We start from the raw sequence: 16,955 nt of genomic DNA, 5'->3' as shown, positions 1-16,955 counted from the left end.
ATTATTGACAATTGTATGTAGGTGTGCGGAAAGCAATAAATTTTCTAAAAGTACGTAGCTCGTAATTTATTTTTTAATTGTAGTCATGGGAAAATTGTGCAACAAAATTGTTATGACTTCAAGAACTTTAAAATGTGATTCTATCTTGTTAAAATGCAAATAATAACTTTCGGAAACCTTAATGCCACCCCGACTAATGAACTTAGTACGACTTCAAATTACACACACTTACGTACACTTTTCCCATTTTATTTGAAGAAATTTTAAATAATATTTTTTGAATTGGCGCATACGTAACATAATATAATTACAGAGGATGTCATGTCAGATATCAACGAAACTAATTTCTTTGATATTGACAGTGCAATACCGACGTATTCGTAATTGCAGGCACACTGGAAAAGGTCTTTTCACGTCAAACATTAATCCCGAGATTGACTTTTGTAATAGGGGTTCGCTGTTTAATTACGACGAACGGTCCGGCTCAAAGCAAAAACGGAGCGTAGCCCACACACAATGCCCATATGATTGACATAAATTACCTCTAATCGATATAATCAACAAATGACTTAAAAAAATATAATTTTCAAGCTATTGTAATTTTTTTTACACAATTTGCTAGTTTGTGGAGATAAGAAATAAAATGACTCTGGATGTATGTTAGTAACATAAACTTTATAGTAAAAAATAAAAGGTCAGCGCGGTCCTGAAAGGGTTGTAAAACTTTTGTGCTCGATTTAAAATTAAATTTTATTGTATTTTAATCCGAGCGATAAACGTCAATCATGTCTCTCCTGCGAGTGTGATACATGTATCAGGAGAGCTCAGCAGTGAACGGAGAACACGTCGCGCCCCCATTGCTATTCAAAACGGATTTCGAGCAAGGGTGAAATTAAAATGTCAAAATAGTAGCGTCGCAGCTCACAGTGCGAGGTATTTGTCTCCGGCTTTATCAGACTCTTTTGTATATTTTCTATTCTTCAAAGCGCTCATGAAAAACGATACCGTTTAAGCCGTTTATTCATTTAAAAATACAAACTACAAAAAAATATCGTTTTTTACCTGCACCCGATACTTTTATTGATAAACATGAAAATGTGTCTGCTTCAGACATTCTATTACAGGTTAGAATAGTTAAGCTTAGTTGATATTTACAATTTTAATGTGAGCAGATATAAGTCGCAAAATATAGTTTGTTTAATAATTTTGCTCCAGTAGTAAAATTTCTTTAAAACAATAGTTATCTTATTTTTTTATATTTCGAGTATGTGTTGGATAAACTAAGGAACTTTATCTATTATAAAATAGTTCCTATTCCATCGCTAATAACAGTGGCTCGAAACGTATATTGCGCATTCTACATTTCGTATTACCATTGTATTCTTTGAATTTATTTGTTTGGTCATTGAAAAGCACGAGTGGGCGCTGCGAGGGCTCTGAGGGCAAATAAATAATTACACGCATTCTGCAGATATTTGCCTCGGGGCATCCGTGGGGCGAGGAAACGCACCGGATCATTGTAATGTGGGGTGGCATTACTAGAAAAAGTCTAAAGAATAATATAGGAGCATACAGTAAAGTGGCCGGCTATTGAGAATTATATGAAGTTATGCACTATACAAACTATATTTCATGTATTTGAAAACATGTTATTTGTTTTATAGCAACTAAATTTAACTAAATTAAATCATGACATGAAACTGAAAAGTGATGAAGAGTTCTTTATATAAATAACTAGGTTTTACTCCCGGCTTTACCTGTGTTAAACATCGTTCTCGCTACAAAATTCGCGTAATCACTGTACCAACCCATAGTACCATCTTTACAACGCCAGCGCCATTCATTAAAAAATTGATAAAAAATTCAATTATTTCTTACAGGAGCAAGTTACGGAGATGATAGTAGCCTATATTTGAATGTTGAGATATCGTCTATGTGTTCGAGAAATTTGATTTATATCCGTTTAGCTATTTTTGAGTTAATCTCTAACAAACATCCAAACATTTTTCAAACTTTATAATTTATAATATTAGTAGGTAAAATAAGATAAGAGATTTTTTCTAATCGAACTCTTATAAAAAATATAACTAATTTACATAAAACATTTGTAGGTCGTAATCACCTCTTCTGGCATATAATAAAATTTATGTAAGATATTCAAATATTGTTGTCACGTATGTTACTTATTGCATATTATTAATTATAATTCGTTAATATATTAATTGTCTTTAATTACATATTTTTAACACGAAACTCCACAAATTTGGCAATAAATGGTAGCTTTGCTGATTGTTGTCAACTAGGTATCTACTATCTAGGCATATACTTGAAGCAGATTGTACTACATTATTACAATTTCACCTATATTCAATGAAAGAGCTTTGCAAGAGTAAAACCTATACTATCTACATGTTTCGTGCATGTACATAAATTACAACAGAAAATTGAAGGGCAAAGCGAAATAAACGCTTTCATGCGTCATGACGTATTTTTAGTGTGTCAATTAGAGTTCTGTGTACCGACGGCTCAGCGTGAGGCGACAACGCACCGGGGTTCGCAGTGGGAGCTCTACCTCCCTCCGACGTCGCATATTCTGACAAATTGTTGACGTTGTTTTGAGAAAAAAATAATTTGCACATGCCAATATGTTACTGTTTTTGCTGGAATACTATGAACATTTTTATATGCAGCACTTTTAGTATGGTTACGAAAATATTACATTTAATATGGAGCTGAAATATCTAACTACATTTCGTATGTAACTTGAGGGCTTGTAATTGAGAGTTAAATTACACCAATAACATTAAGCTAATGAAAGACATAGATTTTAAAGCCCTGAATTCTTTATCCATATTTCTTTTATAATTGTGTCGTGTTTTATTCGCGTAATTGTTATGTGTTTATTGTTTTATTTCTGTAATTTTTAGTGCCTCATCAACAAAAGGTAGAAGCGACAAAAAGTTTTTAGGGCCTTCTATGAACAAAAAATAACATTATTACCGAAGTTCATAGTCGGTCCTATGAGCGAGGAAGTTACCTGCTGAGTCGCTCTATAATTACGTCGTGAATTACTTTTACAAAGCTTTTAAAAACGATAACGCGGAAGCTGCCGCTAAATCTTAAAAAAGCAAGTTAGTATTGTTACAGTAATGCATTTGGGAGTAAATATTGAGTAGGCACAATGCGCGACCCGACAACCCTTAACTATAGTCCGCGGGGTGCCATTAGAGCGGCTCAAAGAGTTGGGTGTACCCGGCAATCCCGGCGCCGTTACCAGACGACGACTTTGTAAATCTAATTAAAATATCAATATGTTTACTGCACTCCGCGTTGACAATTTGATTTTACGCTTCACGCCCTCGGTTCGCGGGCTGATACAAGAATATTAAATATTAATGAAACGTTGCTACAAACGCTGTATGCTTACAATACTTTTGCATTATTTTAAAGATACAAAAAAACATTCTTAAAATTATTGATTGTAATATAACATTCAAATGTCAAATAGAATTCTTTCTTCGATTTTAATAATGCGCCTGTCATGATATATTTTTGAACAAATAAAGTCAACGACTCGTCTATAAAAGTGTCATCCATTCTCAGCGAGTGGCGTGAAACGAACAGTCGGTGCACATAGCAAACTACCCCTATTTTTTTATTTTTACAATAGATCCAGGTAGCTACACAAACAGCAACAAAAACGTGACTGGTGACATATCAATCTACTTTTACATCGAAGTCGAAAATTCGTACAAATCAAACAGTGAAGTGTTAACGTTTTTGTTGACAATAGTTTTGAAAATAGTTCCACAAGGATACGGCTTGCGACAGTATTTTATCACGATGTGGTAATAAATTTTAGGTCCATTTTGTTTAAATACTTTAATAGCTGTAATTAATAGAAGAATTATTTCTTTGCGTCTATTTTTAAAATAAAACTCATTGTTTTGTTGTTTTTTAATTAAATATGTTTTATAATTTTTAACGAAACTTGCAGTTCAATTTTTGTTGTATAAATGATTAAGATACATCGATAATATAATAATAAAAAAAGTTAAAATTATCTTGTTTCAATTGGTATTATTAGGTCAATTATCTAAAGCTGCGTGTACTATATATTGGGATATTGCGCGTGTGTAGTGGGTGGCAGTGTATATACATACTCTGTCATGATGATGAAACATTACTCACGTGTCAACAAAGCCAAAATTATAGGACGATGTTTAATTGCATCTATGGATCTTCTTATTCAATTATAATAATTTAAAACATTTTAACACACTGTGTAATATTGTATTAGTGTGAGTACTGAGAATCTACCAACTTTAGTTTACCAATCTATACGTTATTTCATCTTGTTATTATACCGAATATATAGAAAATATATAGATCTTCACAACATAACAACAGTTGTTGCCACAATCGATCTCTGCATAGAAACATATTATTTTTAACATATTTCAATAGATCAATTTATTAATGTTAATATCAAAGGACAAATGTCGCACTGCACGGCTGGCGCAATATTTCATTAGGGACATTCTCGCAAAAACGTAACCCTTTTTTGTTTTCTATTACAATTGTCACCCTTTTACTTCCATTTCAATTAAATAATGTCTGGTCATTTGGGGCGGGCGGGAGCGAGTCGTCAGCATTGCGCAGTGTGTACGGCGCGGCGTGGCGCAGTGTAGTGCGCAGTATCGTGTTCGCGCCTCCCTTGCCCGGGCCGTATACCGGGCGCGAAAGGGCGCGGCAGGGCTGGCACGGCTGGCAGGGCTGGCGGGCACAAAGTGCGCGTCATCCTGCAAGCACATTAATCACTCCCATTATTAAACTTGTTATTGTGCTCATTTAAAGATAACGTGTTATAAACGGTGCCGTCCCTTCATGACAAAATAAGCTCCTGTAATGACGTGTAAGCGATTCGTTTGTAGTGTCGTAAAAAATGGCAAGCGGTATTTCACCTTGGATAAATTCAAAAGTTGTACGATTAATTTTTTACATCCTTGTTCTCTCATTTCTATATAATTGTATTCTTGGAATTCTTTAGTAGAGAACAAAATAATCAATTAACAAATCTTATTATTTGATAACTATAATTAGGAACCAACAAAAATCTTGAGGAATTTAAAAAATGTAGAGATAGAAACATATTAATTAGTAATTATAAGTTCACTATTTCTGCAATGGCTGTATTGAGGCAAGATTATTGTTTAAGTACAGCAGCAGAGGCTCGAAGTATCCTACAACTTCATATGCTATTGTCTTGTAATAAAAATACGAGAGACAGTGAAGATGTTTGAATGCATTTTATCTAATTTGTTTATCAGAAATAGGTAGAAACTGCTGAACGAATTTGAATGTCATTTGGCGCATAGAAACGTTGGAAAGCTAATTTCCCGAAAAGACACTATGAATACCGTGGCACTTTTATTGCGGAAAGATCATACATGCTAGCGAAATCACCAGCAAAATTTACTTAGTAATAAATATGAAAATTAAGACGATTTAATATTTGAATACCAATCACTATTCGTCTCTTAAAATTTCACCAGCGCGTTAAACGCGCGTTTATTGAAGCATTGCTTTGTAAGCAGTGTTGATCACTTTCGATCAGATGACCCACTATATTATAATTCGTTAGTGGTATTCTGCTACAAAAATGTTCTTTAGTTGTGAGGCTGAGTTATGTGAAGAATTAGTACTTACTTAAATAAAACCCAATCATTTATGTCTGCATAAAACATATCCACGAGTTGGGAACCCCTTTATTAGCTTGTATGATGTATTGGTAACTTTAAGAAAAAATATAATTCGGGAAATCCCGTAGAAATCCAAGACAGTGATTCAATGAACCGATTTTGCATATTTATTTTGTAATTGGTGACGTAAAATCCTGAGAGTTGGCCCCGCTTTGGCAGTCACGATCAGGTATTTCCGATCACGATTTGACGCAATACCGTTACGACGCGCCGCGCCGCACCGCCGAGGTCTCCGGGCCGGAGATGGTCGCCAGTCGGAGGCTTGTCGCGATATATAAGTAGGTGCTTCTAAGAAACACGTAAAGGCCACCGTGACGATATAATAGCGTTTTCCTTGTTTGTATAAGACCATTTCAAATTTTAGTATTACACTAGCTTACTTTGTTTAATAAATTACACAGTATAGCTTGTTTCTTTCTCCGAATTCTTGTCCGATTTTAGGGTCTTACTAATAATTTGTTATAACTAACATGTGGCATCATAACAAATTGGTTTCGTATATGTTTGTAACTTTCTTGTTTTGTATTTTCTATGACTTAGTAAGTAGGGATATACAACCGCGAATAAAATTTGCAAAATAGATTTATTTCAATAAAAATAGTAGTACTTGCAGCCTGTAAAATTTAATGATATTGCAGGAATCCCTATCACATCACTGAACGGAATACACGTCATTAATTTTTTTTTTTTTTTAGAGATAGATACCATTACATAATACATACAGTAAATTTTTTAATACAAAGGTATTAAGTATAAGAGCCTATATTACCTTTTGAAGGTATCTACAGCGTACACGTCATGATGAAAAGTCGATGCACTAGTTGCACCTCTGCCTTCTACCTTCTTCATTCGGGTGTAAGATACGTAAGTGGGTGCAGTATTTTAAGTAAATCAACAAACTTTTTTTATCTAGATGCCCCTACGCCCTTTATAATTCATCCCGTACTATTTAATTTCTGTAATTACAAATGTGTCTTAAAAATTTATACAAAACCTTGCTAATTAATAATCTCTCCTTTTGGGTCGTTTTATTTTTAAACGCTGAATGCTGAATATTTAGTTTGTTAACACTATAGTTAAATTGATGCAATAATTTGAATTAACTCTAATAACCTATCCTAGCATAAAACCTATTATATATATAATATTTCGATATTATAATCGAAACCAAAAAAATATACCAAAAAAGCCCTGATCTAACAAGGCCCACCATTCATGTCTTGTTTTTTTTGTCTTGTAGTGCAAAAACATACTACGATTTTTTGTTACTTCTTTTATTATTAAATTTTATATTATGTAGTGACATGTTGTAATTTAATCAAAGATCTTTCTTTATATTTTTTTATTAAACAATTCTATGAAGATTTTAAATGTAGATGGGTCTTCAAGATTTCTGTTACCTTAGCGTTAAGTACAGTATTGTACCTACGGAATTTTTCTTCTGCTTTCAACATAGTAAAAATTGTAACTTTTAAGTATGTTACGAAATATTTTGCATAAAATTAAGTTTTTCTTCTATTACCCAACCAATGATTCATCTCCTAACGATGTTGAAATTGAGGTTATTTATAAATTTTATCTTTTATATAACTTTGTTATTGATAAACTTAACGATTTCCTATAGAAAAACAAATAAGTACTCATGTTAAAAAAATCTATGACCTCTGGCTAGTTGGTCGGCGTAGATGTCGTGTATCTATTTATAGCAGTTATTATAGGTATATTTGTGAGTAATTGGGTATGTCCCACGCTGTCTCAGGTATTCTCGAAACCTCAATATGAATGTTTCTATACTTTTACAAGACAAGTTTGTAGATAAATGAATTTAGCGGGTGTTTGTTAAGCAATTGTCATTAAGTGTATAGGTTTTATAAAAAAAATAAATAATAATTTATGGGCACAGTGAACATCTCTTCATTAATTACATTTATCATATAGTTTTGATGTTTAGTCAGAAATGCACGAAAATAAATATATTCAATATAAGTACTGCTTTAGCTATTGTTTGTATCCGATTTTACTTTCTTATTTAATAACGACATATTTGATGAAGGCAAACTGGATATTGCCATTTACGCTATTTTTCGTCTTACTATTAAGTATTATTATGTGGTGTTCAATAAAGAGTTATCTCTCTATCTACTTGGGAAACCGCTGTAGTACACACCGTGCAGATCTATACCGATTTTGCTCATCTCATCTACTAGGTAGGCATGAACTAAATCAACTAGTATGAGGTAGGCCATATTTTGTATCGGCTCAGGAAACGACCACGTCAATAAAAGGTGTAAAAACCCAAAGCACGCTCAAGTTTGTTGCGTTCTGGGATCAGACTTTGTATGTCCGGTTTCAAACGAGGTAGTGTCACAGTCTCATAGAAAACCAATGTGAAGTGGTAGCTGATGTAGAGTATCTTACTATGACGAGTGAAGTTTTGGCAGAATCAAAACCCGTTCCGCTCCTAATCCTTGTTCCTTTCCTTCAAAACCGGCAATCTATTTATGGTTGTTTTGGTATTATGAGTTGCTTCACTTAAAGCGCTTATTTTACACGCGTTAGCAACTTAAGAGATTAAAAAAGTACTGAAAATAATCGCAACTATCCTTAAAATACGTCAATTATAATTATAAGTTATTGAGGACGGGGAACATTTAACTTCAAATGACTTGTTCGTCTACCGCTCATACTATAAAAAAACTTCGGGATTATTTTTTGCCTCATTAAGGTGGTAGCTCAAGGTCCATTTTCATACATTTTGTTTCGGCTTTAATCTGGGTAACTAAACAAGTATTGGCAAGTAAAGAATTTAAATTCACGTCTAGTTAGTGATTAGTTCTCGCAGTTGAAAGAAAAACGTAAAAATAATTAATAATCATGGATATTTCGGCCTTTAAAATTTAATATGACGAAATTTTAAATGCAGAAATATCCATGATTATTAATTATTTTTACATTTTTCTTTCAACTGCGAGAACTAATCACTAACTAGACGTGAATTTAAATTCTTTACTTGCCAATACTTGTTTAGTTACCCAGATTAAAGCCGAAACAAAATGTATGAGAATGGCCTTGAGCTACCACCTTAAATTAAAGTTTTAGTTATACTTTAAATATTATTTTCTTATAAATTTTATACTATATTAGAACTTTTGTTTTTATGGTTACCAACCATTATTTTCTAATGGGATATCTTGCAATAGAACTGGTTAAATAAATAATATTGTATTAGGAGTTACTGTTAGTTTTATTATTTTTTTTATTATGAAAGAACAATGGATAAAAGTAAACCGTCCATAAAACAATAGTTCCATCCAGTTTGACCCGTTCCGGTGGCCGTCAATATTCAAATAGTGTATTGCCATTGCTTGAACATTTACTGTTCAAAATATAACAAAAGGCTAAATTTGTTGCATTTTATTATCTTGAAATAGGATCAGCAGCCATTAGGGTATTTTTTGCCACGCCTTTTATTAGGGTGTCGTTCGAAGGACAAGCGGCGAAAGACAAAGCACTGACCGGAATCACTCGCATAAACTATGTTTGACGGCTTCTTTGCGCGTTTACGACCGACGATTCATCGTTTGGCAGGCGGCGGAGAATACTAATTTGTATTTGATTTTATTACCTGCAGTTCAAATTTTAAGCCTCTTTTCACATCAACAGCAACACGTTACGCCAAAAATATCTTCAACTATAGTGGTAAGTTGAAACAAAGGATAAGAGAATATTGTATTTGGACAAAGGGGACAATTAAATGGAGAAATATAATTTTAAAACAAAACTTATTTGAAATTATAGGGCTTAGTAAAAGAATGGTAGACACAAAAAAAAAACAAAAAGGGTAACGCCGATGAATTAATAAAAGTCGGTAACAAATGAGTTGACTGGTCGAATACAACTCATATTAGAATATCACATGGAAATGAGAACACGTTGTAACCCTTTGGTTGTACAAAGTTTTTATTGTTTTATTCAGAGGTCAATGTGTACTTTTTGCTTTACAACGATGAAAGGTTTATGAATCAATTAATTAAATTTATGCTACGGTCATTGTCACAATAAATATGGAAATGAAACGGCAAGTAACAATGGTATGATTTATTAGTGCTCGCTATAAAAAGCTTGCACCAAAGGTGAGAACTACTGAACATTTGTATACGTGACGTTTGTTTTCTAAACAATACAAATGACGTCTTCTATTGCGAGGTCGAATACTAGTTGGTTGCTGTACGTTATTGTAAGTATACTTTTTATAGTATCATGATTTATCATAACCGATTAATTCTAATGTGTAACGAAGTTAAAACAGAAATTATAGGTACATCGTTTAGACACCAATTTATTCAGGACAATTTCTGAATTCATACTTTTAGTTGTGATATCATCATCGTTTAAACAATAGAGGTAATAAGGTATTCTATAATAATACATATAGAGAGTCGAAAACCTTGTTTTTTTACAAGTTTAAACGCGCTAATCTCTGGAATTACTGCTCCGAATTTCAGAAAACTAAATTATCCCGATACCCGGGCTACTTTTCCTCTAAGAACGAATACACAAAAAAAATTCTCGAATGGAGTCGTAATCGTCTGTACATCAGACAAAACGTCATGTATTATGCCAGCCATCTACATGTTGCGTGCTGTACAGACTTACTTAATCCAGATAGCGAAAATTCGGTGCTACTCTGAGGTTGCTACGATGTGAAGTGCATTTTCAACGACTAGGCATGTGTAGTAAAAATGAAGTTTGTCACTACAGAATTTTTGTCAGTTATATCAGGTTGTCAGATTATGCGCTTCATACTGTCGTAATTGACTTTAATTTATTATTCTTGATCGTAAGCGTCAGAACTGAAAAAGAAAATATACAAAACCAACATACATTGCTACGTATTAAAATTTTGTCTCATTTATCATATATATATGGTATTCATGATCTTAAACAATAAACAACGACTAGGTACTAGGTTCTTAGTTGGTGCTAACATGTAATATTGATTTCATCACCGGTCTCCTGCTGGAGACCGGTGATGAACCGGAATGACTGGCCCACGTTCAGCAGAACGTGGACCCCCTCCAATACTCAACTAATTAATTATTTAATGTACTTAATTACAACAAATTTTAATTCGACTATTTGCTGGACAAAATAAAATAAAACAATTCGTTATCAAGTGGAAGTGGTAGATGTTGCGTTATCAATCAACAAATTACATATTTTAGTGTTCTGTATAATTGTCTCTTTATAAGTAAAAGGTATTTGTTAGATTATTGCCGTTATGCTAATAGATTTTGCGCAGGGCAAAAAGTGAGTTACATATTTTTTTTTAAATATACATAGTTTGCGAATTCTAGATTTGATATTTTAATTAGTATACGTATTTACTACTATTTCCGTAAGATATAATTATGAACTATTGTGACTTAAATAAGTATATTCCATAGTTACTAGTTTTTACTATATAAAGATTCATTCAGTTCAATAGTCTTAATTCAAATGATAAAATATGTCATGACATATTAACACTTGGGCCATTGATACAAAATGGTGCAAATGAATTCATATCGTCACGTATCTTTGTATGATTGAACCCAGGCACGTGTCACAGAGCGTTAGTGTTTGATCTTTGCAAAATATAAGTGTGGGGTCTCATCCATTCCAAAACACGCACGCGGCTCCAAATGAATAGTGCATTTTTTTTTTAAATATCATAATCAACGTACGCCTACCCGAGTTATGAATAGTAAGTGCAATACAATCTATACCCAGAGCAGGAAAATAAAAAACATCATCGTTTTGTTATTAAATATGGCACAATTTTTTTGTACATATAACGCTTTAAAATAAAAAGTATATACGACACGTCCAAAGCAGATTTTTTATTTTCTTTAACAGGCTATAAAATTGTCTCCGGCCCTCGACTGTCAACCACGTGACCATTATAAATATCGGATCAAAAGTGTTCTAGTCTCAGCCGCGTCTCTGGCATACGACAATTGAAAACACTAGTATTTAACGTGACAGACAAACCCTTCGGCAGTTATTTATTACTATGAATATAATATTAAACATGGTTTTAACGTAATTGTGGAATACTTAAATTAACTTTAATCATTAGACAATTTATCCTTATAGTCCTTTTATATATAATTTATACCTGTCAATGTTTTATACAGTTTTCTTACACCAATTTCGCTTCGATAAAAAATATTCCTATTCCACTAAATATATTATTTACTTTTATGGTTCACTTACATGAATACCTATTATAGAAGATTCCCACAAAAAATTCTCACGCCCACTCACTTTGATATCATGGCAACAATATTGTATAGAGTGAGATAAGGATTCGTTATAAAATGACTAACTTTTGCTCGTCTCTCCGTCCACGTATTTATTGTTTAGATTTTTTTCAAAATGTGGAAAGAAAGATATTGGCACTGAATAAGGCACCGTATATCTGATTAATCCTTTTTCATTTACAGTCATTTTTAATAACCGATCCCATTCTCAATCTTTAATCCGAATCCGAGAATGAACCAATACAATTATAATTCATTTGTAAGCATGTTAAAAAAAAACTTTGTTTCGATTAGTTCATTTTTGAGATGGAGCTAAAAGAAAGATAGAGATCACTTATTGAAAATGGCGGTAAATAGAATAATCTTTTAAGTTGGACCTATCTTAAATTGCTAAATATCCTTTAACATAACATAGGAAGTGAAGTAATATTTAAGACTAGCTTCCGCTCGCAGCTTCGCCCGCGTGGATTTCGGACTTCAAAATTGGAGTCGGTCGCGAACGTTCGAGAATGTTCGTTTTACGAAGCTACTCGCTAGGTGATTCGCTAGCCTCTAGGTGCCAAGCAAGCCGCCTGCCTGTGCGTTCGCGACCTTATATATATACAAAAATAATCCTTATAGCATGATTCAGTATTCACGCATGATGGCTTATTATTAGCGTATTTCATGTATAACTTTGGTGTTTCTATACCGATTTCTATGATTCTTTTTATGGAATATTTAATAATGTTAACTTTTTAATTAGGGATGACTGAGAGTGTTATAAACGTAAGAGTAGACAAATATAATGAGAAAGCTTCGAACTGCTAAGCTATCGGGAGTTACACGTGTTATTGTGAGTCAACCATAAAAGATAGACATATGCTGTCGTGGGATATTTTTACATAATTTTAAGGAGAACATTTCCGTCATACATGATTTCTGTGTAGCTTTAACCATTAAGGTTGCACACGCGACGGAAGCTTAAAAAATGGAGTAACTTCTCCCGTTTTCCCAACATTTCCCTTCACTGCTCTGCTCCTATTAATTGTAGCGTGATGAAAAGTATACTATAACCAGCACAGGAGTATGACAAATAATTGTACCAAGTTTCGTTAAAATCCGTCGAGTAGTTTTTGTTTCTATAACGGTTATACAGACAGACAGACAGACAGACAGACAGACAGAAAAATTTTTTACTAATTGCATTTTTGGCATCAGTATCGATCCCTAATCACCCCCTGATAGTTATTTTGGAAATATATTTCATGTACAGAATTGACCTCTCTACAGATTTATTATAAGTTTAGATAGATATAGATAATCATTAATTACAGTACGTAATTAAATATCATTAGAATGTTTAGTACTTATAAGTTGATAAGTGAGTCTCTTGTTTCTAAAAGTGCGTGGGGCCACGGCACGAGCCACAGCAACATCCATGTCTGCCGCCAAACAACAATTAATTCTGGTAAGAAAGATATAAATATCCAGTGTAAGTATTTACTAGTAATAATAGGACTCCACATTTCTGATACTTTGGATGTTAAGTTCTAATACACATAATTCTTTATTGCACATGCAGAGCGTAGTAAATAGTAATGCAAAGTTTTTGGTGGTTATTATCATATTTTAAGGGCATTTGTGGCCCTTACTGCCATATGGTCAAATAAAATAATACTTTTCGAGATCTACTCTTGTGCTTCAAAATATGACGTGACAATGTAGAGTGTCGATTTCTAGTCGTCCCTCTAGAATCAAATATAATTTAGACGAAGAATTATCTCGTCACCCTTATGTCTAGATTTCTGACATGCCTGTCATTTATTTCAATCCTGAACAATATGGTAGTACCTACAATGTGGTAGTTATTTTTTTACCAATAGTATAAGCCTTATAGCGATATACTTAATATTGTTTTTGCCTACGTATAAAGTATTTTTTATTCTTGTACCTTGTGTACCACCATGTATTATTACAATTATTTAACACATAATGGGTCTCAAAAGATATAAGGAGTTTAATTGCACGGTTCTTAATGCAGATTTACGTTTGTGTAATAAAATGCACAATACAGTGATTTTCTCCAATAACGTATAATTTTATTAACCCGTCAGTGGAATTTAAATTTACGATAGTAGTGTAGTTGTATGTTTTAACATTAAACAATTTATTCTCACGTGATATTTTTTGTTGGATATATTATCAGCCAAGTGCTCGTTGGAAAAATCATACTTAGTATTCATCTGCAACGAGTGATGTATGTACGTGTGTGCTTAATAATTAATGAATAGTTGGTGAATAATTAATATTTTACTAAGTGGGTAGATTTTACATTTTCATATTTTGAACATTAAAAATTTTACTCTAAAGTTTTTTTTTTTATAAGGACGTTAATCCAGCTGTATTAAATGTATATTTTCTAAAAGGAAAAAGTATCCACATGGGACTTGATTGTTACCAAAGTGAAGGCCAATTATAACATCAACCGTTGAGTAACTTTAGACGCAAGCAAAGTTTCTCGATACTCGACAAATATTTCGGCTATATAGAACCGAAGTTAATGTCTTGGTAGGACCTATATATTCTGCACTAAGGTACGTATTAAATATTGTTAATATGCAAAAAAAAAAGCAAGGTAATGTACAAATTCATTTCTCATAAACCGCTTCCCCACACTTTAGATTTAATCGCGTTTGTTATTCAATTGTTTCTGTTTTTAAACCGCCTTCAAAGAACTGGATAACAAGCTAGAGACTAGAGTCTTTACAAAGCTAACATGCTTCCGTTATAGCTCCGTGTACCTAATTTAAGTGGTACTCAGCAGTGTATGTAATATGTATCATCTATGTATTAAATAGTAGCAATAAACTTAAATAGGTATTAAAGATCGAATAGGATATAGGAAATTCAGGAATATGCCGTTCATAAAATAAAGAATTTACTTACTATCTACACGTAGAACAATAAACTTAAGGTTTCTTTAATAAAACATATCTTTACTCAATATTGGCTAAAAGTTTGCAAAATAAACATATTTGACATAACGAACTAGATAATCAGCAGAACCTAGCTATTTTCAGAATATTAAAGGATTTGATATAGTAGTAGCAATAGTCTAACGAGGAGTTAATTTGACTGTTTGGGTGAAGGTCGCGGGTTCGAACCTAAATATCATTAGAGGATGCATTTAAAATAATCGGAGTTACTTACTGTTCTTTTTGTAAATTAATATTTCTAACTCTTCTCTATCTTTCTAATTGATTAATTTGTTACGGGTTGAAGACAGATTAGTGTTCCCTGAGACTCGCCGAGCTTCGCCGCTTGATATCATAAACTGTGTACTGATCCTGGCTTACAGGAATTGTAGTGGTGGATGTGCGGGTAGAAAAGCCTCTATGTTCTTTTGAGTATGACCATTGAGGTCATAGGTTTCATCTCCATGCCTGGCATCCCAGAATAAATACAAAAATACTTTTGACATATTTTTTCATAAGAGAATATATAATTTACATAGCGAAAGTATGCTGGCACTAGACCAAATAGGTTATAAGTAATTGAATTCTAGTACCTACTACCCGTTCAAGTAGAAATGTGTATAATAAAGCTACAGTTTTATTGCGCGCTAAATGTTTATATCGCCAAGCTTTGAAATGTAATAACACAGAATAAAGATGCCAAGGTTTTATTGATTTATGTGTCCATTACCAGGAATGTGTCTCTGTTAAGTCTCCATTACCTGACATCTTTTAATAGGTTTTGGTGCGACAACAGTTTCCGCTACAGAAGGCAACAATAGCAACACTTTAGAATTATTATCGATAGGCCATCTCTTATTGGCACACACTTTTAACAAAACTTGATACATTTCACAGTGAGCTATGCCGCCTATTGTTGGGACAGACACATCGAGACATCCGCCTTTGTTGTGATTAGGATATTTTAATTGTAAGACACTTTAAGATGTTATCATATGAGTTCTAGCGCTTGTGTGATTAAAGCAAGTATTATTACACACGGCAAGCAAAACAGATACAATATTTTAGGCGAAAATTTAATCATTTCCGAATAATATGTAAAACTCAGGTAGTTTACCTTAATAATCATAATTTTTGGTAAGTATTTAACTTAGAAATTCTTATAAAAGACATCACTAAAATAAGGCAATGGTATGGGGATCTTAATGGAATAACACAGCGTCAATGAATATCATTGGTAATTGTTTCACAAGACTTGACGTAAAAAGCCGACACCTGTAGCTGGTACGCCGACTAAGTATGGAAACTTTTTTCACAAAAAATAAAGAGTTCATACTTAAGTTATTGTACATAAAAGAGTTTAATATTTTTGATCATATGTAGTTGAAAGAGACTAATGTCAGTTAATAGAAAGAAGTTTAATTATGTTATATTAAATTTATGTTCTTTTGGAAAGAGACACTAGGTTAACGGAGCCATAAAAACAATTTGGCGACCACCATCAACTATATTGACTTCAAATGCTTTTAAAAGAAAATTTGGACTACAGTTAAAACCGCCATAGCCGCAGATATACTACAACCAGAGTGTAACTCATGCAGAAAGAACGTGACGATATAAGTACTGCATTCACAAAACTTTATGGCATTTTTCATTAATTCTGTTTTTTTCTGTTTTATTTAATATCTTTCACTATAATAAACGTCATATTTATGTTAACTGGTAAAATATGTATATACACTTACCAAAATTAAATAATTGCTGCGACTGTACCTAATGTTACTTAAACCGACACTGTAGGGGAACCGTTGTGTACAACGAATAAGAATATTAGCATGATATTGATACCCCAGCGCCTATAATACAATTAGGCTCCTACTCGTCCAATAAATACAGCTTTCATGTTATAAAATATCACGTTTCACTTTATC

Source organism: Manduca sexta, chromosome 23 (assembly GCF_014839805.1).
Source record: "Manduca sexta isolate Smith_Timp_Sample1 chromosome 23, JHU_Msex_v1.0, whole genome shotgun sequence".
Lineage (NCBI taxonomy): Eukaryota > Metazoa > Arthropoda > Insecta > Lepidoptera > Sphingidae > Manduca > Manduca sexta.
Note: the sequence above shows the minus strand (reverse complement) of the source record.